The sequence below is a fragment of the Canis lupus genome, chromosome 11 (assembly GCF_048164855.1).
Source record: "Canis lupus baileyi chromosome 11, mCanLup2.hap1, whole genome shotgun sequence".
Classification (NCBI taxonomy): Eukaryota; Metazoa; Chordata; class Mammalia; order Carnivora; family Canidae; genus Canis; species Canis lupus.
In genome coordinates this window covers 45353862-45380229 of record NC_132848.1, presented here as the reverse complement: position 1 = coordinate 45380229, position 26368 = coordinate 45353862, and the positions used below count along the sequence as shown (strand labels likewise).

At 39.0% G+C, this 26368-nt stretch overlaps 1 protein-coding gene across 4 annotated transcripts in view; it reads right to left on the bottom strand.

Moving 5' to 3' along the window:
* AFF3 (ALF transcription elongation factor 3) overlaps window positions 1–26368 on the bottom strand; it is a 521667-nt gene that overhangs the window by 446347 nt on the left and 48952 nt on the right. Inside the window, exon 2 of one of the 4 annotated variants that reach the window (XM_072844520.1) lies at window positions 1052–1251. The exons of the other annotated variants lie outside the window; for them this stretch is intronic. The gene's annotated coding sequence lies outside the window, so the exon portion shown is untranslated. The remainder of the gene's footprint in view (window positions 1–1051; window positions 1252–26368) is intronic. 4 annotated transcript variants of the gene reach the window in all.

Below are 26368 nucleotides of genomic sequence, written 5' to 3'. Positions count from 1 at the left end.
TCACTCTTCCTCCCCAAGGAAGAACTAAACAGATGTCTCCACAAATGTAACCTGTAGACTTTAATCCAACTAAACTTCATGTTGATCAAAGACTTTCTGAATCTGTCAGTAATTCCCCTGTACTTAAGCATACCAAACAAACATAAAATCACCATGTTCATCCTGTTAGTATCTAATTGCATCTACACTGATATAATCTGGGCTTCAGACAAATAATCTGCATAAACCCTAGGGATAACTCAGAAGACACCAGGTCACATGATACCAAGTCTGGGAAAGTCTCTTTATGAACTCAGCTTGCCTACTTCTCCAGAGAGAAACATAACCCCAATATGACAAACCTGGGTACAGAGGCATCTGAGACTTTCAATTTATAGGAGGATAACAATTTACCTCAAAAAGGGTTTACTAAATTGCCAAAGCCCTCCAGGAACTCTGAATTCTACTCTCCTGGCTACAAATTGGTTAATTGTCCATCCTACTCCCTTGTCTGCACCATTCCCCTCCAAATCTCTCTCCCCTTATAATTTTATCAGTAGTCCTGAGTTTTTGTGTCAGATTGTCTGTCTCCTTCTCTCTCATCTAATCTAATTTTGTTTGCTGTTTGAGTAATAGTATTTACTGTATTAATTATTTATTTTCAGGTTAGTAAGTAATAATGTTGGAATTTAAATAAAAATGAACTCTTCTTCAAATTATAACATGCATCTCCTCTGTTACAAATACTTATATTTTAAGCAGTTGTCTAGTATTTACATCTCATAAAACAAGGAAAGTAGCATTAATAAATGCAACATCTCTTAATATTAGGCATATTATATATTCTTAAACATTAAAGGCTATGACTAATAACATCTTCTTATACTATTCTTACACTAGAAAAATATTGGTAATTCTGCAAATTCAATGTGCCATTTTCTATCCACGTCAACTGTTTTATCAGGCACATAAAATTCACAAGAGAAAGAATAATAAATATGTAACAACTGCACATCCTCACTAATAATTAAAGAAATGCAAGGCAAATCAAAGTGAAACCATTTTTACCTACCCAATTAGAAAAAAAATGTTTAAGTGAGTTGGAAAAATTAATATTCAAGTCTGGTAAGTGTTGGCTGACAGTGGTGTCTTCCATGTAGCTGGAGGGAGTCTAGATCAGAACCAAGTTCCTGACAACAGTTCTGTGTTTTGTAATCCATATTCAGAACCTTTAAAAAGGATCTTTTATCTTGCTCATCTCCTCCTAGGAATCTGTTCAAAGGAAATTGTCAGAAATGCAGAGATTTATACAGATAAATTTTCATCAGAGAATTGTATACAAGGGAAACTAGAAGCAACCTGATGTGCAATAATCAGAAAATAATTAAATCGTAATTTACTGTGGCCATTAAAACTCATGTATTTCAATACTACTTAAGTTCACAGGAAATACTCGTAATGTTAAATGAAAAAAAACAGGATAAAAATTATGTAAGCAAATGATAAAAGTTTTGTTAAAATTATACAAAAGTAAAAAAAATCATACAAAAGTGTATGTGTGTATACATATTTCTGTGTATTCCTGCATACATACACAGGAAAAAAAATCTAAAAGAATACCAAGATGTTAATGCTGGCTATTCCTGAGAAACATTAGAAATAAAACTTTCTTTTTCCTTTGTTTGTATTTGGTATGTTTGAGTCTTCAGACTCTTCCTATACATTAGGATCGCTGCTCTAAGACACAGACAACACCAAGTGTTGGCGAGCATGTATAGAAACTGGAACCCTGTGTGCACGGTTGCTGGGAATGTAAATTGGTGCAGGTGCATTAGAAAACAGTATGGCAGTTCCTCAAAAAGCTAAGAATAGAATTACTGTATGATTTAACAATCTTACTTCTGGCATATTCCCAGAAGACTTGAAAGCAAGGTCTCAAATATATACATCCATGTTCATCTGTACATCCATGTTCAGAGCAGCATTATTCATAACACCCCAAAGGTGGAAGCAACCCAACCAACCAATGAATGGATAAATAAAATGTGCTCTTCACACATGATGGAATGTATTCAGCCTGAAAAGGAAGGAGATTCTGACACATGACATATACTACAATGTTATCAGCTAAACTGTGTCCCTCCTAAAGTCAAATATCGAAGCTCTAACCCCCAGTATCTAGAATGTGACTGTATGTGGAAGCAGGGCCTTGGAAGAGGTGATTCAGTTAAAATGAGTCATGAGGGTGGGTCCTAATTCAATCCAACTGGTGTCCTTCTGAGAAAAGGAAATTTGGCCTCACCAGGGGGACACCAGAGATGTCTATGCAGAGAGAAAAGACCATGTGAAGAGGAGGGATGACAGAAGCCATCTGCAAGCTAAGGAGAGAGGCTTCATAACAAACCAAACCTTCTAACACTTTGATCTGGGAATTCCAGCTGTCAGGACGGTGAAGAAAGAAATCTCTGCTGTTTAAGCCACCCCATCTGTGGCATTTTGTTAAATAATCCTAGCAACCTAATACATACAACATGGATGGACCTTAAGGATATAATGCTAAGTAAATGAGCTGATCATAAAGAGTTTTGGTTTTGTGAGATGAAAACAGTTCTGGAGATTTACTGCATTTAACACTACTGAACTGTATGCTTAAAAATGGTTAAAATGGCAAATTCCAAGTTGCATGTATTTTACTTAATTTAAGAAAGAAAGTGACAATCTGAGTTAAAAGGATTACTTCACAATTATAAATGTTATACATATTTTATTAACATTTAAAATAAAATATTATCTATTTAATTCACGTCATTCAACAATAGGATAACAGTATTCCAGATGTTCACCCCAATTTTGCTCCCATGCAGTCTTTTCCTCTCAATAAATAGCAAATCCATTCTTCTAATTGGCCAAAAACCTTTGGAATCTTCTTCACATAAGACGGTGAGGGGAACCTGGCAGGATCTATGCAATCCATGTAATAATGAGTTAGAGCTCTAGACATCAGCCTGAACTTATGTTCAGCTTAATATATATGCAGATGGATACATATGTAAATATTTATAGTATATATGTATATATATATATGTATATATGCACAGGTTAGTATATACACATATATGTCCTTGCTCTGTCAGCTAAGTGGGCCTAGAAACATCAACACCTCAGTGACAATGAACATGGCTAGCACTCAGATCTTGGTTTCCAACAGCATTCTCCAATGAAAGGAACCAGGGCTTCTTGAAGAAATGGCTTACTTTTAGACTGCCACAGAAAATGTACAAGATAGATCTGACCAACTTGTAGCACCAAAAAGCAATACCACCACCACCAATGATGAGCCTATACCAAGGAGATATAAAAGGCAACTGAAAGAGTTTCTGCTGGCCAAAGCTGGAGCAACCTGAACAAGAAAATGACTAAAATAGTACTGGAATATAATCCAAGGTATCAAAGAAATATCCATGAGTCCATACTAAGTAAACAAATCCAAACAATTTATATAGATACTCCACCTCCATTTAGGGAGGAGAAGCATAACTCCACACTTCTTAAGAACTACAACTATAACCAGCAACATAAATTAATCTCACAAACACAATACTGAGCAAAAGAAGCAAAACAGAGAAGGGTATCTACTATATAATTCCATTTGTATGATGTACAAAAATAAGTAAGCATTAACTTTAGCATCAGAATTCAAGATAATGGTTATCTCTGGAAAAAAAAAAAGGGAAAGAAACAGTGATTGGAAGGATGCCCAGGAGAGATTTCTGAGATGCTGGCAATATTCTATTAAACTTGTTAATGGATATGTTCTATCCATGATCTAATCAAACTCAATGAATTACACTTGACCACTACCACATACTATGCATGAAACCAACGTCAGTTGGGGGGGGGGGGGGGAAGGAACCACCTGAAATTGATTTTGATGTAATATGATGATCGGTTTCATTTTTTTCCACACGGCAAGCCAAATGACCCAGCTCTATTAGTTGGAAAGACCATTATTTTCACATTGCTATACAGTGCCAACTTTCACCATAAATCAGGTCTTCATATAGGTGTGGTTCTGTTGCTGGACTCCTTTTTCAATTCCATTTGTCTATTTGCTTATCCCTGTGCCAACACTATATGTCTTAATTACTACAGCTTTGTAATAAAGTCTTGATATCCAGTAGAGTAAGCCCTACAACCTTATTCTTCTTCCAGACTGTCTTGGTATAGTGACCCCTTTGTATCTGTCATACATATTCTGGAATCAGCTTGCCAATTCCACACACAATTGCTAGGAGCTTGTGTAGGAACAGGTACACACATCCTCTCATATGTCACATCCACATCTCCTCCCTTGCCAAATATAGAAGCATAAAGATATAGTTTTCCTGCACTTGGGTGCCTAAGTAGGGTTGCTGTCACAAAAAACCCCTACTCCCATTGACACATTATGAACATGTAGCATAAGCAAGAAACAGACCTACATTATCAAAAACAATTCTATGGCCTTCGAGAAGGAAGAGGGCTTGTAAGAAAAAGATCCAATATTAATTCTGGATTTATTTTAAATATCTGAGCTACAACAAGCTTATCGCATATAGACTCATACACACATATATGGGATGCATGAATTGTTAATTCTGTATGAAACATCTGAGTTATTTGCAACTCTCTGAAATTAACTCAAACCATTTACCAGATGGTAAATTCTGGAAATAAATTTAAAATATGCAAAAAAATACTATCTGACTTTTATATGAAACACAGAGTACCTAATTATAACCTCATATTTTAATTCTGAAAAAGAGGAAACAACATAGAATTTTTATTTCTAATATCAGCTTTGAATGATAATTCAGATTTGCAAAAAAAATCTATGTTTTGTAAGCAAATCAGTGTTTCCCATTTGGGATTTTTATTGGACAATTAAAAAGCCTTATGGGCTAAAAATTCATCAGGATTAATTTAAAAAGATGCAAATTCTTATAATACGATATGCCCCTCAACTTTTTAAAAATCCCTGCAACTGGGGATCCCGGCGGGGGGGGGGGGGGGCCTCAGTGGTTTGGTACCTGCCTTCGGCCCAAGGCATGATCCTGGAGTCCCAGGATCGAGTCCCACATCGGGGGAATGCATGGAACCTGCCTCTCCCTCTACCTGTGTCTCTGCCTCTCTCTCTCTGTGTCTCTCATGAATAAGTAAATAAAATCTTTTAAAAATAAATAAATAAGCAAACAAATAAATAAAAATAAAAACCCCTGCAACAGCTTTTTGTGTATGTCAAATTAAGATTTATTATATAATAAAATTATGTAATAATATACAACCTTTATCTAAAGTCATATGATTCTTCAACATTTATCCCTGCTACACTGCAACACATAAATCATGCAAGAGAACTCTCAAGATACATATTATATAGGCCTAGAATTATTTTGATTTAATTCTTGATAAGAAGTGAAGCGGTAACTTGTTACTTTAGACTGGCAAATCAATATCAAATGCTTGTTCTAAGATCGGTTATCACTCCAGTCATGCAAGTAGCTTGAAAAACTGAAATATTAGCATTGACAAAAGGATTGCTCTATTTGTTTTCCAAAGGCTTTCCTGTGTGACTCAATACTTAGTTTTACTCCAAAGAAAATCAATTTCTTTATTCAACTTGTCAATCAGAAAACACATATAGAAACAATGACTTTATTGGAGCACATAAAAGAACAATGAATAATAATCTAAGATGAAATGGAAACATAAAGTGGTATTACATACAAAATATACATATGTAACAACAGAATTAATAACTTATATAGACATATAAAAAAAGAATTAAATACGGAAGTAAAAACTAAACTTGACAAAAATAAGTTGCACAAACTCATTCCCATCTTTAGGTTTCAAATATAGCAATCTCTTTTCAATTCAGAATTCAAAAAATTAGGGGCACCTGGGTAGCTCAGTGGTTGAGCGTCTGTCTTTAGCTCAGGACATGATCCCGGAGTCCTAGGATCAAGTCCCACAATAGGCTCCCCACAGGAAGCCTGCTTCTCCCTCTGCCTATGTCTCTGCCTCTCTCTCTGTGTCTCTCATGAATAAATAAATAAAATCTTTTAAAAAAAAGAATTCAAAAAAATTAAATCATTGGAATAACTAACTTTTTCTCTTACAATGAAAGTCCACAGAAATCCAATTTTTTCTTTTTTTTTTTTTATCTGCAAATACTAAACTTTCTAGAGGAATGATAGTGGGACATTTATATCAGAATATCAACAAAGAAAACATTTCTCTTTAAACGAAGAGCCTGAGCGAGTCTAAGTTACACTTTACATAATAAAGAATGAAGAAATTATACAGCTTTTGCTCTAGTACCAATAAAAAGAGTTTTAAAAAGGTATACATTGGATACCGAGGTAGAAAGCAACATAATACATTGATCTAATAATTACCACTCAAGTCCCTCCATTCCTTTAAGACCACTCAAGTTCACCATGTATGAAGTATTCAATGTCACCCACATTAATTGCCTCATGTGAGTTTTATTTTATTTTAATGATTGGGTAGAGCCAAACATCAAATCCTGGCTTTAAAAAGTGAAGTCTGAGCAAGGAAAAGAGACTGCTTCTTCCTTATTTTGATTCAGAACAAGAACCTTCCTTTTTATTCATCCTCAGTACCTAACAATGCTCCGCAAACCATGGGCCCTTGATGAGTATTTTTCCAATGAGAGAACAGGAAAACATATATTCTTTGTGTGACCTTAGGCACCAAATGTCTTTTGGTATAAATTTCCAAATCTTTAAAAACAAGGACATAATAATAATGCATGCATGTCTTCTACACTGGGTTGTTGTGAGAACCAACTGAACGAATAGATATGAAAGTTATCTGTTCCCCATAAAGTATGTTACAGAGGTAACTTTTGAGTAAAGAAGCATTCCTGGAATGGGGGTAGTGGTAGCAATGAGGGATCTTCAAGGAACATAGTTTTCAAAAGTCCTTATTTCTTCTATCCCTTGAACCACTTTACCTATATTTTGGCTCACAAAGATGTTCCATCCACTGAAAGAGATCAATGATATGGTTCTAATCAAAACTGAATATGTGTGCCAGGGCTCTGAAAAATAAAGTGCTGAAGAAAATGTATCAATTTTTTTCCTGCCAATGATCTCCCCCACCATGAATTCCCCATTAAGATAGATGGTGCCACCATCTTCACAATGCCTTAGGTTTGAAGTGTCTGCCACCCACCTGCTGCTACATTCAATTCTTTCTATTTAATAACTCCAGGGTTGCCTCCACATGTTGCTCTAAGCCATTATTATCTTACCAGGTTTTTTTGTTCTTTTGTGTGTTTTGTTTTTTTAAGATTTATTTATTTATTTATTTATTTATTTATTTATTTATTTATGAGAGAGAGAGAGAGAGAGAGAGAGAGAGAGGCAGAGACACAGGAGGAGGGAGAAGCAGGCTCCATGCCAGGAGCCCGACATGGGACTCGATCCCGGGACTCCAGGATCGCACCCTGGGACAAAGGCAGGTGCTAAACCGCTAAGCCAACCAGGGATCCCCTCTTACCAGTTTTTTTTAAAATCTAACGTATTATTACAGATCCACTTTTGGGTTTTAAGATATTAAGTACACTATTTGGGAAAGACACTGTTTTACCCTACTCATACCATATTCAAAAATAAATCCTAACAGTTTGAAGAATAAACTGTTTTAAAATGAAACAACAATTCGGGCGCCTGGATGGCTCAGTTGGTTAGGTGTCTGGTTCTTGAATTCATGGTCATGGTCTCAGGGTCATGAGATCAAGTCCCATGTCAGACTCCATGCTCAGCACAGAGTCTGCTTGTCCTTCTCCCTCTGTTCCTTCTCCAGTTCTCTCTTTCTCTCTCTAATAAAATCTTTAAAAAACAAAAACAAAATGATGCAACAATAATACAACCAAAAGAAAATATAGGTAAATATTTATGTGATCTCAGAAGAGGCTGGCATTCCTAGTCATTAAAGCAATGAAAGAGAATGCAAAAAAAAATGGACAGATTTGATCATGTGGAAATTTTACACTTCTACACATCATTAAATTCCCACAAATTTATCTTCAAAAGATTAAGGATAAACTGAGAAAGGATGTAAAACATATAAGAAAAGGGGTAATAGTTTTATTCTATATATAAAGATTTCTTATAAATATAGGAAATGGTTTTAAAAAATCAGATAAAAGTGAGTGAGGTCATGAACACTGACAAAAAAAAAATAAAAGAGAAGAAGAAACAAAAAATAACCAAAAATGTAAAAAAAAAAAAATAGCAAACAACCATAATCTTTAAAAAAGAAAAAATAAATAATAAAGAAATACCATTTTTCCCTACCAAACAGGCATAGAACTAAGAGTATAATCCTCAATACAGACAACTGTACAGGGCAGCAGGAGGTCTCATATGCTCCTGCTGGTACCAAAACAGGTCAAATCTTTCTAAAGGGAAATTTGGCAATATATCAAAAACTATATAAAAGCTCACATCCTCCAATCAGGAATTATTGGAAATACGGGCAATGACTTCTATACAAGGATGTTTATCATTGTATGTGTTCATGTAACAGCTAAAGTATTAAGAGAAAAAACCTCAATGTCCAATAGGAGGATGGTTAAGCAAGTACGGTAAATCCATATTATTGAGTATTAGGAATCTGTTTTCAAGGAAAATGTAATGATATGTAATGATAAATAGCCACAATATTAATGAAAATGGAACATTCAAAACTATATTGGCTATGATCCAAATGGGGGAAAGGTGCAAATATGAATACACACATTTTATGAATATAAAAGTCAAGAATAGCACCCACAACTTCAACTTGGAGTGTCTTTGGTTTTTTGCTTTGTTTTGTAATTGTTTGATTTGGGTCTCTGTAGACAATGAAATGGTTTGAGTAGAAGAAATACTTTCAAAGTCAGTATTTCAAACGATCAAACTCTAGGCTACATTTCTTCTCAGCCCAAAAAAAAATCCTCAAGTCATTAAGGGAAGACACAGAGAGAAAGAGAACGGGGAGGGTGTTTGCAAATACAATATAGGAGTAATTCTACAGAAGAAGAGAAGGATCACCAGTCCCCCGTATGGTCCTCCAGAGGACATAGGACACAACCAGAGGCACCCATGGACATCTCAGCTGAGCGAGTATGCCTATGCCTGTGGTGCTTTCCCACCATACTAAGTGTGTCATGTGGTCTTACTCTCAAAGATTTCAGCAGAGACCATGTGGCCCCTTATTTCATTCCTCCCAGGATTCCAGCCTTCCAGCATCAGTCAAATTAAGTTTTCCTCATATCAATAACCCCCTCCAAACAATGTAAAAGTATGTACATATCAAAGAGAGAGGAGCTGCAAAAAGCAAAGAGTGTCTTACAGAAAGACACAGAAAAAAGTAAACAAACTCAACCATTTTGTAGATTAATAATACAAAGAGAGCTTTGATGTTGTTTCTCATGTATTTTATAAACCTTGGAGAGAGCAAGTAAAAGACATCACGCGGCTTGCGGTTGGGGGGAAAAGGAGGCTGGGTACCCATCCAAAATCTTCCCATGATTTTACCAGTGCCACATCTATGCATAGAAAAGACCACAATATAACAAAGCATTCAAATGGCTTAATTTTTATAAATGGGTCACGGGATTATGCAACATATCTATTTTCTTCTTTTAGTTTTTCATTTTGAATTTTCCTGAAATTAATCTCTTACTTTTATAAGAGAAAACTATTATAACAATGTTCACATTTTAGTTAAATAAAATACCACCTTCATTATGTCACTTTCCTGCTCAAAAATCTACAGTGGTTTCCTAGTAACCAGGGGCTATCCTATTAAATTCACACGCCTTCAAATATTTTCTATCAGACCTGAGCATGTCCAGAAGCCTCAGCATGACATAAAAGACTCTCCCCACCAGTGCTGACCTACCTGCCTCCCTCCCTAGCTCTACATAACTTACCTTCCTGCACACGCCCATATAGGAGACACACAGGACCTCTCCCCAACACATCGAAGTCCTTTTCACATACACATCTTTGCTAACCTTCTTACTTAACTTGAAATTCCTCTTCTTTCTCTCCCCACCTCTCATTCACTGTCAGCTCTGCTGGAAGGTCCCTCTGCTCTAGGAAGCAGTCCATAACATAACCAACTGCTGCATCTTCCTTGATCCAGGTGCCTTGGGCTCACATCCAGCACAGATTAGTTTCCATTTTCTCTCTTCCCTGGGAGACTGTGACTTCTGGGGCACATACTCATCTCTGTTCTCCCCAGAACCTAGCTCATTACCTAGCTCAAAGGGGCACTGAATAAATGCTTGTTAAATTAAGTTTTCATCTCAACTGTTCTATTTCACAGAAATCTCAAATACAGAGATTTCTAATACTCCAGCCTAGCAAACACCTGCCTCAATGCTACCTCCCATTTCAAACCCACTTACTATATCTGCCATGCTTTCAAAGTGGGATTCCATCTACAGCATGACTCATCACATTCCACCTTCCTCACAATTCTTGTCATTTCCTTCACAGAGTGCTTCCCCTCCCTAACCACATTCCCCTGACCTTCCCCCACGTGCTCCTCTGCCTTTATATTCTCTACCAGACCTCTCTAAAGCTGTTGTCACTCGGACCCTGGGTGCGCAATATTATTAAGCACTCCGCTATTGTTGCTTGCAACCTCCCCCATTTGACTATAATCTCCTTAACGAAAAATAATGTGACAAATTACTTGGAGTCCCTGAATCCCTGATACAGTACTCAACACAAAGAGCTCCACCCCAATGATCACAGCATTCCTTTGCTCTGAGAAAAGAGTTCAATTTAGCTGAGATGCAACCATTTTACTAATATGGCCAATGTACATCACTGAGTTGCAAAAGGTCAAATGCTCCTGGAGACTTCCCTCTCGCCAGTAAAGGAAACCAATATATAACCAGACCCCTTTTGTAGTCACTAGCAGTAGGAGAAAATGTCCTAGTTTTACATTTATCAGTTACACCAGAAGACCACCATGAACCCCTGAGGAGAGCAGGATATTGAGGCAGTGCTTAAAATCGGTGTATCTCCAGGTCTGACACACCTGCCTGGCAAGAGCACTGCAGGGCTCGGGTGCTGAAGCACCTGCTTCATTCACCTGATACTTACAAGGCCTGCCTTTTCTTCAAATGATTTTCTCATGGACAATCACAAGCAAGAGCAGTGTTAGAAAACAGTTTCAGGGCTTGAGAAGTGTCATTTTGCTGGGCCAGCTGGGAAGTCACCCTGAGCGATGATGGGACAAACTCCCCCTGAAAGGAGAGAACCTCACCTAGATAAGATAAACCCTTGAAGGAGGACAAGAAGGGTGAAAACCTCAATTAGTTGGGGAATGTGCTTTATGATAGAATCAGGCCTGTGTTCCAACTGTAGTCTTTTAATACTGTGGCAAGTTTCTTAACTGTGTCAACCCCACCACATACACTTTAGTAGGATTTGTAAAGTAAACAGAAAAGTGGAGAGTTCTCAGTAAGACATAAAAAATGAAGATGTATAAGAAAAAAGCATTCAATTTCTCTCCACCCCTTCCCTCTACTACCATCCAATGCTATACAACCATCTTTCTATGTGTCCTCAATTCAACAGATTATAGCAAGAACCAAATTGGACCAAATCTAGTCTATGAATTCTAAAAAAAAGATAAACTTCAATCTCAACACAAATAGCTGTAATCCTGAAGAGGGCTGTATCCTCTTGATCACTATGAACTTCGTACCTAAAAAAGCAATGCAAAAGAAATCTTAAAACGCTATAGATTAACATTTACTATCCTATGCTTATTTAAACCGGAAAGAGTTAAACTTTGTTGACTTTGGCATTTAGTAATTTCTTCCTGCAAACTGAAATTCAGCGTGGAATGGTGGTGAAAGCACAATGCTTGATGGCTGCACATCTGGGATGGCACACAGTTCTACAACTTGCTGGATGGATAGCTCCCTCAGAAAACACTATCAGTGTCTTTTATCTATAAAGTGGGCATAATAATGCTGATACTCTATATGCTTTGTGTATTTTTGAAAAGACAAAATTAGAAATTGCTCCTGCACTTTAAAACATTATTCAAATAAAAGTGCAGAATATAGTCAAGCAAGGAAAGAAAAACTGGTATTAATAACAAAACATTAAAATCTGTAGGATAGGTCCTGTCAAGGGCTATGAATATTTGTCTCAACAATTACCAAATTTTATTTTTGAGCCTCTTAAAAAGGCACCAACTTTCATGGGTGCACCTGGCTAGCTCAGTTGCTATATCATACAAATCTCAATCTTGGGGTTGCGAGAGTTCGAGCCCCATGCTGGGGGTATAGTTTATTTAAAAGAAAGTCAACAACTTTCTTTTAAAAACATATGAATTTAAAAACATATGAATTAAATCTGAATGTGTGAGTAGTGTCTTAATGGTGGATCTTTCTAATGATGGTTAAAGGGTCTGGATTACCAAATGGGTAAGTCTCAGAGTCCTTATTTCTTTTAATCCCTGGGGGTGAGGAATGGCCAGACTCAACACCAGCTCTTCAGGCCAAGGGCCATGTCATCCTAGGTTAGAATAGCACTCAGGATCACATCAGCTCGGTCAGGGTCTCATCAGAGTCTGGCCTCCCTCGTCATCACCTTGAAAGTTAAGCCAATCGAGGTCTCTGGGTCTTCCAAAATAAGGCCAACACTGAGCTAAACCTATGTGCAAATGCACAATTTCTTGAGGATAAAAGTGTGTGTGGGATGCCTGGGTGGCTCAGTGGTTGAGGATCTGACTTCAGCTCAGGTCGTGATCCCAGGGTCCTGGGATAGAGTCTGCATGAGGCTGCCCACAGGAGGCCTGCATCTCCCTCTGCCTATGTCTCTGCCTCTCTCCTTCTCTGTGTCTCTCAGGAATAAATAAATAAAATCTTAAAAAAAAAAAAAAGTGTTTGTGATTGATGGCTCTACCAGCAAGATGTCAGCAAGGAATTGTTAAGGAAGTGCCTCCTGAGCACATGGCATTCTCTAGTTCCACAAAAGCAGCACACAGGTTCAACGAGAAACTATGAACCAGGCCTCATCTCAAAGATAGGTCTTTGTCTACCCTTGAATTTCAGGGAGCAGAGTATTTTTGAAATATACCTTGGAAAATACCTCACTTGTAAGTAAAAATTATATATTCGGAGTACTGTCAGTGCTTATCCAAAAGACAGTGTAAAGCTAAGCAAAATATTCTGTTAACAGTAAAGGAAGTATCATGATTTTAATTCTGGAGTGCTAAGTCAACTAATCTTCAATGTTTTTTGTTCAGATGACAGGCAGGCAGCAGAACCTAGAGTTTATGCTTGTCCAATTAATCAAATAACCTCCATGCCACTTATCCTTGGAATTGGCATTAGAAAAGCACCCATGTGCCCCCAAATCATATAAATTCCATGGTTTCCTATTCATTAAATCCAGGTTGGCTTATGCTGATATGTCATATTTTGACACGTAGCCACAAGGGATATACAATCAAAATTAAGAGGAGACCCTAGCTAAAATTGGCATGCCCTACTCAAATGAACAATTTATGCCTACACATGGATAAAAATGTATATATCTTCTCCAAATGATGAATATTAAACTGTTAGAAAGACAGAAAGATATAATTTACTTACTCATTTCTTTCTGTTTTCAACCAAACATACTTAGGGAGTGTTCACATCATAGCAAGTACACATGCTATTATTACATGTAATTATATACCCACTATCAATACTACTAACATCATGGTATTTCTTGAATAAAACCTACAGCATTAATAAAATCCTATTTTTCTCCTGCTTTCAACCTGCTTATTACAGCTTCCCTCTGCATTTGGAATAAATGTCCAACTCCTCACTATCGCCTCCAAACCTCCAGCCAGTGCTCACTCTGAGCCCACCTCATGCCACCCCCACCCCATTCCACAACCTCGCAAACCCCCTGGCCCTGTCCCACCATCACTCATCCTACCCCTGGCACACTGGCCTTTTTTCTTTGTTCTTTGTCCCAGAGTGAGCTAGGAGAAAAGCCATCCCTGGCCACCCCAACCCACCCTGACCCTGTAGTTTCCTTTGTTTGAAAAGCTTTTCCCCAAGACCTCTGTGTGGTAAACTTCTCAGATCTCAGGTCAAATGTCATCTCACCAGTAGGGTTTCCCTGGCTATCTTAATTACTGATGTCCTCCACCTGCAAGCACCTCTACCATGTCGCCCATTTTTTTTCTCTATAGCACAAATATATTTTGTTCTGAAAGCTATTTTTTGGCCCACTAAAATGTGAGTTCCAGTAGGTAAGCTGGTTCTTTTTAGTGCAGTGTCTGGAAGCTGTGCCTGGCACACAATAGGTCCACATTACATGTTTGTTACATAATTGAATGCTGGGCTAGAAGCCGGACAAACAAGTTATGGATGTGGCAATCCACATGCCTGAAACTATCTAATGACTGAGAAATAAATGGAAACAGAAAAATATTTAGCAGTTGGACACTAAATTATGATTAAGTAATCAAGTTTAACTGAAGGTATCCAACACAAATAAATTTAACACTATTATACAACATGAATAAATTGTTTAATAAAATAAAGAAGGGTCACGGGGCTCAGTTGGTTAATTGTCTGCCTTTGGCTCAGGTCATGATCCTGGAGTCCTGGGATCGAGTCCCACCCCCCACCCCATGTTGGGCTCCCTCCTCAATGGGGAGTCTGCATCTCCCCTGCCCCTCTCCCTGCTTGTGCTCTCTTGCTCTCTCTCAAATAAATAAATAAGATCTTTTAAAAAAGAAAGAAAGAAAGAAGGGTCACATGGAAATGTGAGTGACCTAGACTGGGAAGGCTTTCTGAAATTTGATAATGAAGAACCTGATGAAATTTCTAATATGATTTTATGGACTGAATATATCTTCCCCAAATTCATATGTTGAAGACCTAACCTCCAATGTGATGGTATTTGTAGGTGGGGCCTTTTGGAAGTAATTAGATTTAAAGAGGTCAAGAGAGTAAAGCCCCTCTGATGGGAACAGTGTCCTTATAAAAAACAAAAGAGAGAACAAACATATCTCCCTCTCCTCCTCCCCTTTCTTCCCAGCTCTCCATGTAAGGACAGCCAGAAGGCAGCCTTCTGTAAGCCAAGACGAGGGACCTCATCAGACACGAAGCCTGCTGATAACCTGATCTTGGACTCCAACCTCCAACTGTGAGATGTAAATGTCTGTTATTGGAATCCCCCCATCTATGGAATATTTGTTACAGTAGTCCAAGCTGACTGATACACATAGTGTCTGCTATGGTACATACTGCCTGGAATATCATAGCTGTTCAATAAATATCACGGAACTGTAAAATATTCAAACTAAGAAAAACTTAAAATGTTATTTTCGTTTTCTCAGTGAATATTTTTAAGGACCACTTCTCTATAATCCCTACTGATGTTCCACTCCAGCATAAATACCAGATTTGTGGATATTAAAATCAGGCAGTAGAAAAACTATCCATGAATCTAGGTAAGATATAACTTGGAAGAAAAAATTTTTTTAAGTAGGGAGGATTTTTTTTTTTTAGCCCTACAAATTTCAAAGAGCCTTTGCAAGTGCAAACAGACTTCAGCTTTTTCACGTTTCTCATGCCCAGAAATTGGGACATTATAAAATGCCAGGAATCCTTTCAATATCTAAAATATGTGATAAATGCAGAAGAAACTCTCAAATGACCAAGATAACTTCTGTGGAGCTGCCAAGAAGCCAGATGCTTATTTCAAAAGAATATCAATTTGGCTTTGAAAGAATCTGTGGCCTTAGCCCCAAACAGGAAGGGCAGGTGGGATGACATGGTGTGCAATGCACATTCCTGTCCCCTCAGCAAGCATCTTCTGACAGCAACACTGTGTTACTACCAGGCTTGGCGTCATGTGCAAAACACATGGCTCTGCTGTAGATGAGGACAGGAATTGGAGGGATTTGGTCTGGGGCCATGCAAAATGAATTCTGTACAATCACATGGGGAGAATGTTATATTGAAAAAGATGCAAAATAGCTTCACCACACTTGAGATTTTTATTTTCAGAGAAACTAAACATGGTTGAAAAAAAATAGCTGCATTCAAAAAAAGTTTCATGATGCAGGATACTAGAAAATACAACTTTTCTTTTTAACCAACACATACCACAAAGAGCAATTGTTTTTACTATTGCCATCTACCAAACTATCAACTGTGTGATCTTTTGCCTAATTATGAACATTTTAAAGGCCCTATTCATGTGCATTTGTTTTTCTACACACACTTGTGAAACTAACATGATGATTTGGCTTGAAATAATGAATCCAAGGGGTTTTTTTTGTAGTTGTTGCCGAGGTCTTTCTGTGTTTTTAAGAAAGCCTAGACTCCATTCCTACATTTGCCACTCCTAGTGGAGTTCATCTGAGTTTAAATTTGCTGCCAAAATTATTTTTTCAGTATCTTTAACACTGGCTGGTCTCATGAGAGTTTGTGTGCCCTGGGCTTTCATAATTAGGCAGCTCACACCTGAGCATGTCTGCCTCTGGTAATTAGATCTCATGGTGGTACTTTCCTCCCCATTCAGCCACTGGGCCAGGACTGAACATATTCAGGAGCTGTGACTGGGAGCAGCACTGCTCTTACCCTTTCTCCGCACCCTCCTCCGCCTCGAGGTGGCCAGGTTCTCAATTATATGGTCAGTGCCTGGAGGGCAGGAATGCATCCTCCACTTCTGCTCTCTCTGGGCACCTAGTAGAATCCTCGCTCATGGAAGACAGCTTATAAACATTCCCTTCCCAGCAGTAATAATACCTACATATTCATAAACGGTTACATGTTTTGAACAAAATAGTTCTTTCTGTATGTATCTGCCCCTGTGCTCTAAATATTGGGGATGGTACAAAGAGAAAATCTCTGGATGAGGCTATTGAATTTAATCTGAATTACTCCTTGTCAATCTCTCCCTTTAGATCTGTCTATATGAGTTAGGGAGTGCAACGAACTTCAACACCATTTTTCAAGATTTTTTTTCATTCTCAACACCCAACCTAAGTTCACTTTCCCGGCCCAATGCAGTAGCCAATAGCGAAAGGGAATTCTCTAAGCAATAAATAGAAATGCATACTGTCTCATTTTTTTTCTCTGTGGGTTGGCCTACTGTCTGCCGGTTCATGGGCTGATGACATTCGGTTTTGGTTGATCTCTGAGATTCAGTCTGGGGGACGTTTATATTCCTTCAAAAATAACCTAGAGATGTGCCAAAGAGGAAAAAAGAAAACGGTAATGTCCTTTCAGGGGCCTGCCAAACCCTTCTGTCCCATGGCTGTCTTGCTGTCCTTCAGGTCAGACCACATCAAGCAATGAGACAGACCTGACCAGATGGACTGGAACAAGGTCAGTTGGAGGATCTAACAAGTACAGGGTGGTAATGTGCTTTGGGAGAAAGAGCCTCAGCCCAAGGGCTCCTAAGCACCTCCCCAGCCATCCTCATCAAATTCAGAGCCATCATATCATCATTGGTCTGAAAGGAGAGGAAAGGGAAGGGAAGGAATACACCGTGGCCATGGGGGCAATGGAGGGGCAAGAATGGGAAGAGGTGGGAAATTGGCAATTTTCTTTCATCAAGTGGCCAGTGGTAGCTATTGAAGACTGTGAAATAACCTCAGGAAAGCAAGCAATTGATGAGTTATGGAGCAGCTACTATCTAGCAGCAGCAATCGTTATTTTTATCAGCGTTCTTGCTCTGCCTCTAAGAAGCAGAGCAAATGGCCAAGCAACTACAGACAAATCTACTTCTTAATAAGAAGAACAGCCACCATTATTGAGTGCTCACTGTATGTCAGCTATTCTGCTAAGAATTGCCTTAAATCTTCCCTTGAAGGGTACCAATAAATATTTATTATTCATATATATATATATATATATATATAAAATTTCTAACCTACTTTACAATCCTGTTATGTTGGTTATTAGTCAGGTTTCTCCAGAGAAATAGAATCAACAAGGGGCATGTGAGTGTGTGTGTGTGTGTGTATGTGTGTATAAACAGATTTATTATAAGGACTTGACTCATGCAATTATGAAGGCTGACAAGGCCCAAGATCTGCAGGGTGAGCTGCAAGCTGGAGATCCAGTCTGAGTCTGAAGACCCGAGGACCAGGAGAGCCCAATGATGTAAAAACACTCACTGTTTTACTTTTCCGTTTCCTCCACAGAACAGTAGGTTTCAGAACTTGTACATACTGAGTCTTAGAATTCTCCAAGTATTATTGAGTACCTGCTGTGGGCCAGGCCTAACGACATAACACAGATTCTGTCCTTACAAACCTTTTTATCCTCTACCTCTAAAATAAACCCCAAAGCAACCTAAATAAAATAAACCAAAAATTAAAAAAAAAAAAACCTCAAAACCAATCCAGAATATATGTCCTTGACAACTTTTTAAAAGATTTTATTTATTTATTCATGAGAGACACAGAGAGAGAGAGAGAGAGGCAGACATATAGGCAGAGGGAGAAGCAGGCTCCATGCAAGGGACCCCGACGTGGGACTCGATCCCGAGTCTCCATGATCACGCCCTGGGCTGAAGGTGACGCTAAACTGCTGAGCCACCCGGGCTGCCCCTCCTTGACAATTTTTTAAATTCAGTTACAGTAATTAAAATCTTGAGTTTTTAAAAAGTCAACTATAAAAAATAAAAACAAACAAAAGTCAACTATAAGATCTAAGCCAATGTAATGCAATAATGCTTAATTCTTCGTTCAATCATTACTGTACTGATGAAATTCTCTGTAAGGAGTAAAACATCATGTCCTTTGTGACAAATTAAGCTACAAAGCTGTTTCCTCTGTTCTCTGGTTTCTAGCTTATATTAACGAGTGCCATAAAAGAAAGCCTTTAAGATAATATTTATTTGCAGAAACAAACATCGATTCAAAGCACTTAGAAGCACATATGTGCACTGAGGGGAAACACTCGAGGGAATCCTAATATTTTATCATGTCGTGTGTATTATTACCGTTGTACCTGCATATCTCCATACTCAAGCCACTCTCAATATTTCATGTCTATCTCTATCCTCGACCAAAGCTGTTCTGGTGGCATACCTGCATATTACCCACAGTAATGACACCAGTAAATATCACATTTTACCCTTTGTCAGAACTGTCTAAGATTACATAAACATGATATATTTTTAAGGAGGAATGCATCTCTCTTGTTTACAATTTAACAAAGATAAAGCTATGACAAATATTATAAGCTATAAATAAAGACATCTACCATTGTACTGTACTTATTCATCTCCGGGTTGAACAAATGTTAATTATACAGAATTTGAAAATGAGACTTGTTAATGTCATTTTTAATTTAGCATGTTACAGTGTAAATGTTTTCCATTGTGTTAATTTACACCTGTTATCACAAGCTTCATTATTAGGTTTATAGTGGAGCAGCTCTCTGTGACTCTGAAATTTGCTTAAAATGGCAGAAACAATTACTAATTAGAAGGGCATGTTTACTTTAATTATATTTATTTCCTAGTCTAGTTTTATATGTAATGTACTATGGAAGTGTATGATTTAATTAGTGAAACCCATTTATCACAAGCAATTTCTCAAATGAGTGCTGCTTAAAAAATACAACAGATTCATTCAGAGTTTCGTAAATTCCTTAGATGATATTTCTACAGTAATAGAGTATGAAGATCTTTCACTCATGCAAACAGAATACTTTCCCACTTTTGGTTCAAATACTGCAATAACAAGAATTCAACCCTAAAATTTTTGATGCAAATTTTAAGAGATGGTGTACAAAATTTAGAAATTTATAAGCTCATGATTTTATTATCTGCACCCAAAATTAACAAAGGCTTTTATTTACTGATATTCACATTCACAAATTTCATTTAAAATTTTTAAATATGGAAAAAGCAAATTATCTTTATTTTTAAAAAAGGATATGCAATTTTTTCTCCCTAGAATCATTCCTCCAGTACCCAAAGTACAGTTGACATTTTCTGTCTCAAAATTGGGGTATGGTAACCATCAATTCAAGAACTGATATTCACATGGTCTCAAAATCACCCCACAAGCTACTAAGTCACAAGAGGAAGAAAATGCCTTCACTGGGGAGAAATCTAGTGGACACGTCACTTTAACCACATGACCAAAGCCAACACTACCACCAAGGGACAGACTGACTCTCTGTGCTTCCTGAGGTATCACCATGAGAAGATAACCCTCCTGAAGTAGCATTCTTCAATCTTTAAGAGGAAACAACTGAACAGACACAGATTGTGGAACATTTCACAAGAACTGGCCTGGACTATTCAATGTCACAACAGACTTTGAAAAAACTGAGAGACTATTTAAAAGAGACTAAGGAGGAGTGCCTGGGTGGCTCAGTTGGTTAAGTGGCCAACTCTTCATTTCGGCTCAGGTCATGAGATAGAGCCCTGAGTAGTGTTCCACACCTACTTAAGATTCTCTCTCTCCATCTCCTTCTGCTCCTCTCCGCTCCCCCCACCCCATGTGCATGTGCTGTTTCAGAAAGAAAGAAAGAAAGAAAGAAAGAAAGAAAGAAAGAAAGCAAGCAAGCAAGCAAGCTAAGGAGATGGGACAACTAAATACAGTATGTGGTCCTTGGTTAGATCCTGGGTTTTGTTTTTTTTTTTTTTTTAATAGCTATAAGGAAAATAACTGACACAACTGGGAAATTTAAATCTGAATTAATACTAGATGATATTATTATGTCAAAGTTGTATTTTCCCGGGTTTTTTTTTAAGATTTTAGTTATTTATTCATGAGAGACACAGAGAGAAAGAGACACAGGCAGGGGAAGAAGCAGGCTCCATGCAGGGAGCCCGACATGGGACTCGATCCCAGGTCTCCAGGATCATGCCCCAAGCTGAAGGCGGCGCTGAGCCACCCAGGCTGCCATTTTCCTGGTGTTTTAATGGTAACAGATTTTGTAAAGGAAAAACTGATTCTTAGGAACCTGAAGTGGGTAGGGATGAATTGTCATGGTCTGCAACATTGTTTCAAATTTTCAGAGAACAGGGATCCCTGGGTGGCGCAGCGGTTTGGCGCCTGCCTTTGGCCTAGGGCACGATCCTGGAGACCCGGGATCGAATCCCACATCGGGCTCCTGGTGCATGGAGCCTGCTTCTCCCTCTGCCTGTGTCTCTGCCTCTCTCTCTGTGACTATCATAAATAAATAAAAATTATACTTAAAAAATTTTTTTTCAGAGAACAGAGTGGGAGCTATGCAGCAAGTGCAGTGAAATGCCTGGTACACAGGGTTGGGGGGCAGGTAAAGAGTTCATCATGTTCATTACACCCTTGTTCCAATTTTTCTGTAACTTTGAAATCAAAAGTTTGGAAATAGGAGTCCTCCAACAGGCAGAATGGGAGACCAAACTAGGAATACTCTCTACAACTTCTTAGATACAGACTTGCAAGAAACATTATTACACTACTCTGAATTTAAACTTTTTAGCATGAATATTAAACCCATTAAAATGGGCAGAGTTACATTTGGAACTCCATATATTGACTCAAAAATTCCCGTGAAGCACATTCTAGTCACCTTATGTTTTTAGACCCCAGAAAGAATCCATGCTATTGAATAGCCGAGACACTTCTTACTAAAGACATGCACCCCACCAGCCTGGGTGAGAAGTATAGTGCTTAGATTGATCAGAAAAGATGTATTTTGGACAGCCCCGGTGGCGCAGCAGTTTGGCGCCGCCTGCAGCCTGGGGTGTGATCCTGGGAACCTGGGATCGAGTTCTGCATCGGGCTCCCTGCATGGAGCCTGCTTCTCCCTCTGTCTGTGTCTCTGCCCCTCTTTCTCTGAGTTTATGAATAAATAAATAAAATCTTTTAAAAAAAGATGCATTTTTTAGAGTTTTATTTGAGGTTTTATTTTTAGAGTTTAAAATGTATTTTTATACATTTTATTTAATTGTAAGACAGTTACTATAAGTTCCCTAACACAGTTTCTACATTCGTAGAAACACACTCTCTTAAGAAAGGAAAACAAACATCAGCATACCCAGGATTTGCCTGGCCAAGAGAAATCCCCCAGAACCCTAAAGTTCAGAGCTTTCCCTGCTCATCCCCAACCAGGCCAGGCTAGTATTTCCTACAAATGCAGATATACTGGACCACGCCCACTAATTCCCTCCTGGCAGGTGAACTAAGGATCTCTTTTAGGAAAATGCCTGTTGCAGTCTGATTAATGTGGATTAACAACCAGTAAGGGGACGTCCCGCTGAAGGAGGACTGGCAAGAAGGGCACTACATTCCAGGATCCCTGTCCCCAATCCTCCCCTATCCAAAGAACTATAGGACACACACTCTGTTACTCCTTGAGCCTGCCACCAAGCTTTCCAGTTACCTATGGCATTTTTAGGCAATACTAGCGAAGTTATTTTTTAATTAAATTTCCGATTTCTCCCCATGGCAGGGCCTTTTGCTTCCAACTCAGTCATTCTGGCAGTCTTCATTAAATGTGGTTATCCTGCTGGTTAGGGAAGATAACAAGCTTCTTGGCCAAGGTTCGGTCCACTCCCAGGCCAGCCCTGTATTTTAACCTGTGGGGGTAGACCAGGCCTAGCTAAGGAAGTAAAAAGACCTGGAAAATCCAAGCTGAGCCACTAACACCTCTCAGGAAGGTACAGAGGGCTGCTAGTGAAGAACAAGTTAAGGCCAGGATAGCCAATCCATGGATAAATTGGCAGCTCAGCAGCTTTTAACAGTCTTCAAACACACTGCATTTACAGATTCTGAAACTGAAAACACATCTTCTATCTCCAGAAACAGAAGTATTGGGATGAGGCAAAGCTCGCTTGGAGAAACAAGAGAGGCTAGTAGTGACCCAGATTAGGCAATAGCGTCTTCCAACTGCCCTTAGCAAGCTGTAAAAAGTCCAAAGGTAAAAGGAAAAAAACTGAAATGGCTTACATTTCTAACCTACCATTTACATAGAGAGTTGAAAGTAAAAGCCAGGGAGCTTTACAGGCATAGATTATTTGTGTGTGTCTGTACCTCTGAGTTTATAGATGTACAACATGCACTGCATGTGTGTTTCAAGAAGGGGAGAGGCCTCTGAAGAGGCTAAATTTCAGCAAAATGTAACCTTCGCCTTAGAAACCAGGAACTGGAGTAATTAGATTACAATCTTTCCAACACTGTGGGAGAGATTTGATCAATTAGAGCCAAGATCAGTTACATTATTTGGTTTACCTAAGTAATGGACCCTTAAATGCAATCAATACTTCTCCAGGCTGTGAGTCCTCAAGACCTAAGATGCATTCAGCAAAAAAAAAAAAAAACACAAATGGATTTTCAAAGGGCCTTAGGATGTTCAATCACAGACTGAGGAAGGGGGCTGGAGAGGGTGGGAAGAAGGAAGGAAACCCAGTTCTAAGCTTACTATATGGAGTCTTCCTTTCCTTCCCTCCTTTGTGTGCTATGTTCACATTTGTTTGTCTTGTAGTTCACGTGATTTAAATGTTTTACCATAACGCCTTAATCCAGGGATGAGTAGCCATGTGATTCAGTTTGTTTAAAATTTCAGTATTGAATCTAATTTGATAGGGGAAACAGTAAGATTTCTAATTATGGTTTAAGAAATTGACAAAACTTACATTGTGAAGTTGTTTTTTTAAATATTTTTTTTTTATTTATTTGAGAGAGAGTGAGCACGAGTTGGGGTTGGGGGAAGGGGGGGCAGGAAGAAGCAGACTCCTCACTAAGCAGGGAACCCCATGTGGGGCTTGATCCCAGAACTCAAGATCATGACCTGAGCTGAACCTTAGCCGACTGAGCCACCCAGGTGCCCCTAAATTGTGAAGTTTTAAAGTAAAATGGCAGAAACAACTCTAGATCTTCTATCTTCCCCACACACACACCATCTCCCCTGCAGGAATGAATTTGGGAAAGGGCAATGGGGATGCCATGCTCATTTTGTCTGGGGACTACCTAGAGCTACCTTCTAGAACTATTCTTGCTGAAAATGATCCAGAAGAGCCCCAAACTTTCCAACTACCTACTCAAGTCCAAGAGCTGGGTTTAGACTGCCCTTCAGAGCGGTGAGTCCACTTACCAACTTAGAGGGTTTAGAGCCTAAAGATAGTGTACTTGTACATCTAGACAGAATACTCCTCAAAGCATCCTAAGTCCATCTACTATCATCCTAAATTCGGGCAGGACAGGGGCAGCAGCACCCGCCAGCATTTTCTCCAGTAGCCCTCTTTGAGTATCTGCTCGGGCATCGGGCACGTGCAACACACAAGCCTCTTACCAGTGATTTGTTTAACACACTTGTAATAATTAGAAAGTTAAGCAACTAATTCCTGACTTCCCCAGGAGTAGGGCTTCTATTAAAAGGTGTGGGGAAATGTGACAAGAGAGGAAGTGGAAGGGGGTAAATTTATACTAAGAGGCTTTTTTGCATAGCTTTTAAGTCTCTGTAGCAATGATGAAGAGAAGCCAGGATAATCTAAAACAACAGGTAATCAAAAAGTCATTTATATCTGCCTTTTATCATCAATTATCTTCCTCTTGGCAGCAGTTGAAAAATTATGTTTTACTCAAAAGTCAGCCTGTTGACTTTATTTATACAACACCTGAACTGTGTTGGGTGTCAGCACGTTAGCCACCACGGAATTTCAAATTCTGCTGTTTGACAGTAACTGGGAGCTGACTCTGAGAGCAATCTTCTGAATAACTGCATTATTATTGTTCCCTAAAATCAGATGGGCTCAGTGCCAGCAGTGTGGAAACATGCAGGGGCATGACATTAGAAGCTTGAATCTAGGCTGTCAATTCAAATAACCTTCTTCCAAAATGAAGAAAATGCATCTGGAGCTCAGTCTTCTTGTCTGTAGGATGGGGATAATAATGTGTGACTTGAAGAGCTAATTTGAACTAGAAAAAAACAATGCATGTGAAGTGCCTAAATAGTATTTGACACCAGGTAGGTGCTTAGCCTGTTTTGATGGCTGTCAGGAACAATGTCCTGGAGGCAGAGCTCCCCCTTTGAGTGTCCTGCATCTTTCTGGCCAATTATCTGCTGGTTCTCCACAAGGTCAGATGCTGAGAACACAAGGGAGCTGCTACCACCCCAGCCCATGGACTGCCACTCACATAATTATGCATGCCAGCACGGTACCCTACCTGGAGATCCCTCTTCCTCCTCCTCTTCAGAGCATTAAAAGATTAACTAGCATTTCAGGCTCCTTGAGAGGCCTGAAAGGGGTTTATGTATAAAATGGAAGTAATTGAGCCTAAGGCTGTCACCTGTTGGTACACTGACCACCTCTGTATCTAGTTGACAGGTGTGCTCCCCAAAACTGCACACTACTTCCAGTGGCTACAGTGCTTGTCCTGGTTATGGTTTCTCACTCCGAGGCATTACTTTTTCATTTCTTCTAACAGAGTCAGTTTAATTCTGTGCATTGGAGAAGATCCTGGAGGTCACCCACACACCATCCACATCTACTGAACAGTCTGGCCAGAGAAGCAAAGGACTGTGGATTAAGGAGACCCAAATCCTAAAGCTGCCTTGGCCACAGGAGCACCTTGGGCAAGTCACATCCTGAGACTGTTTTCTTTTCCACGAAATGAAGACACTTCATTAGAAGGTCACTGTGAGGGCAGCCCCCGTGGCTCAGCGGTTTAGCGCTGCCTTTGGCCCAAGGCCTGATCCTGGACACCTGGGATCAAGTTCCACATTAGGCTCCCTGCATGGAGCCTGCTTCTCCCTCTGCCTGTGTCTCTACCTCTCTATCTCTCTCTCTCTCTCTCTCTCTCTCTCTCATATTAACAAATAAAATCTTTTAAAAAAAAGAAAAAAAGGATCACTGTGATAGTAGCTGATTTGATGTGTTGATCTGGCTAGGCTATGGGTGCCCAGACATTTGGTCAAACATTATTCTGAGTGTGTCTGTGAATGTGTTTCTAGATTGCATTAACAGCTGAGTCAGTAGTCTGAGTAAAGCAGATTGCTCTCCACAGTGTGGGTGAGCTTCATACAATCCAATGAAGGCCTGACTAGAACAAAAAGGCAGTTTCTTCTGAGGAAGAGAGAATTCTTTCTGCCCAAATACCTTCAAAGTGGGACAAGGGCTTCTTCCTGCCCTCATATTTGAACTGAAACATTAACTCTTCTTGGGTTTTGAACCTGCAGGCCTTCTGACTGGAACTGACACCATCGGCTTTTCTGGTTCACAGGCCTTAAGGACTCAGACTAGAACTTACATTATTGGTTCTCCTGGGTCTCCAGTTTGCTGATTGACCCTGCAGATCTTGGGACTTGCTGGCTTCCATAATCACATGA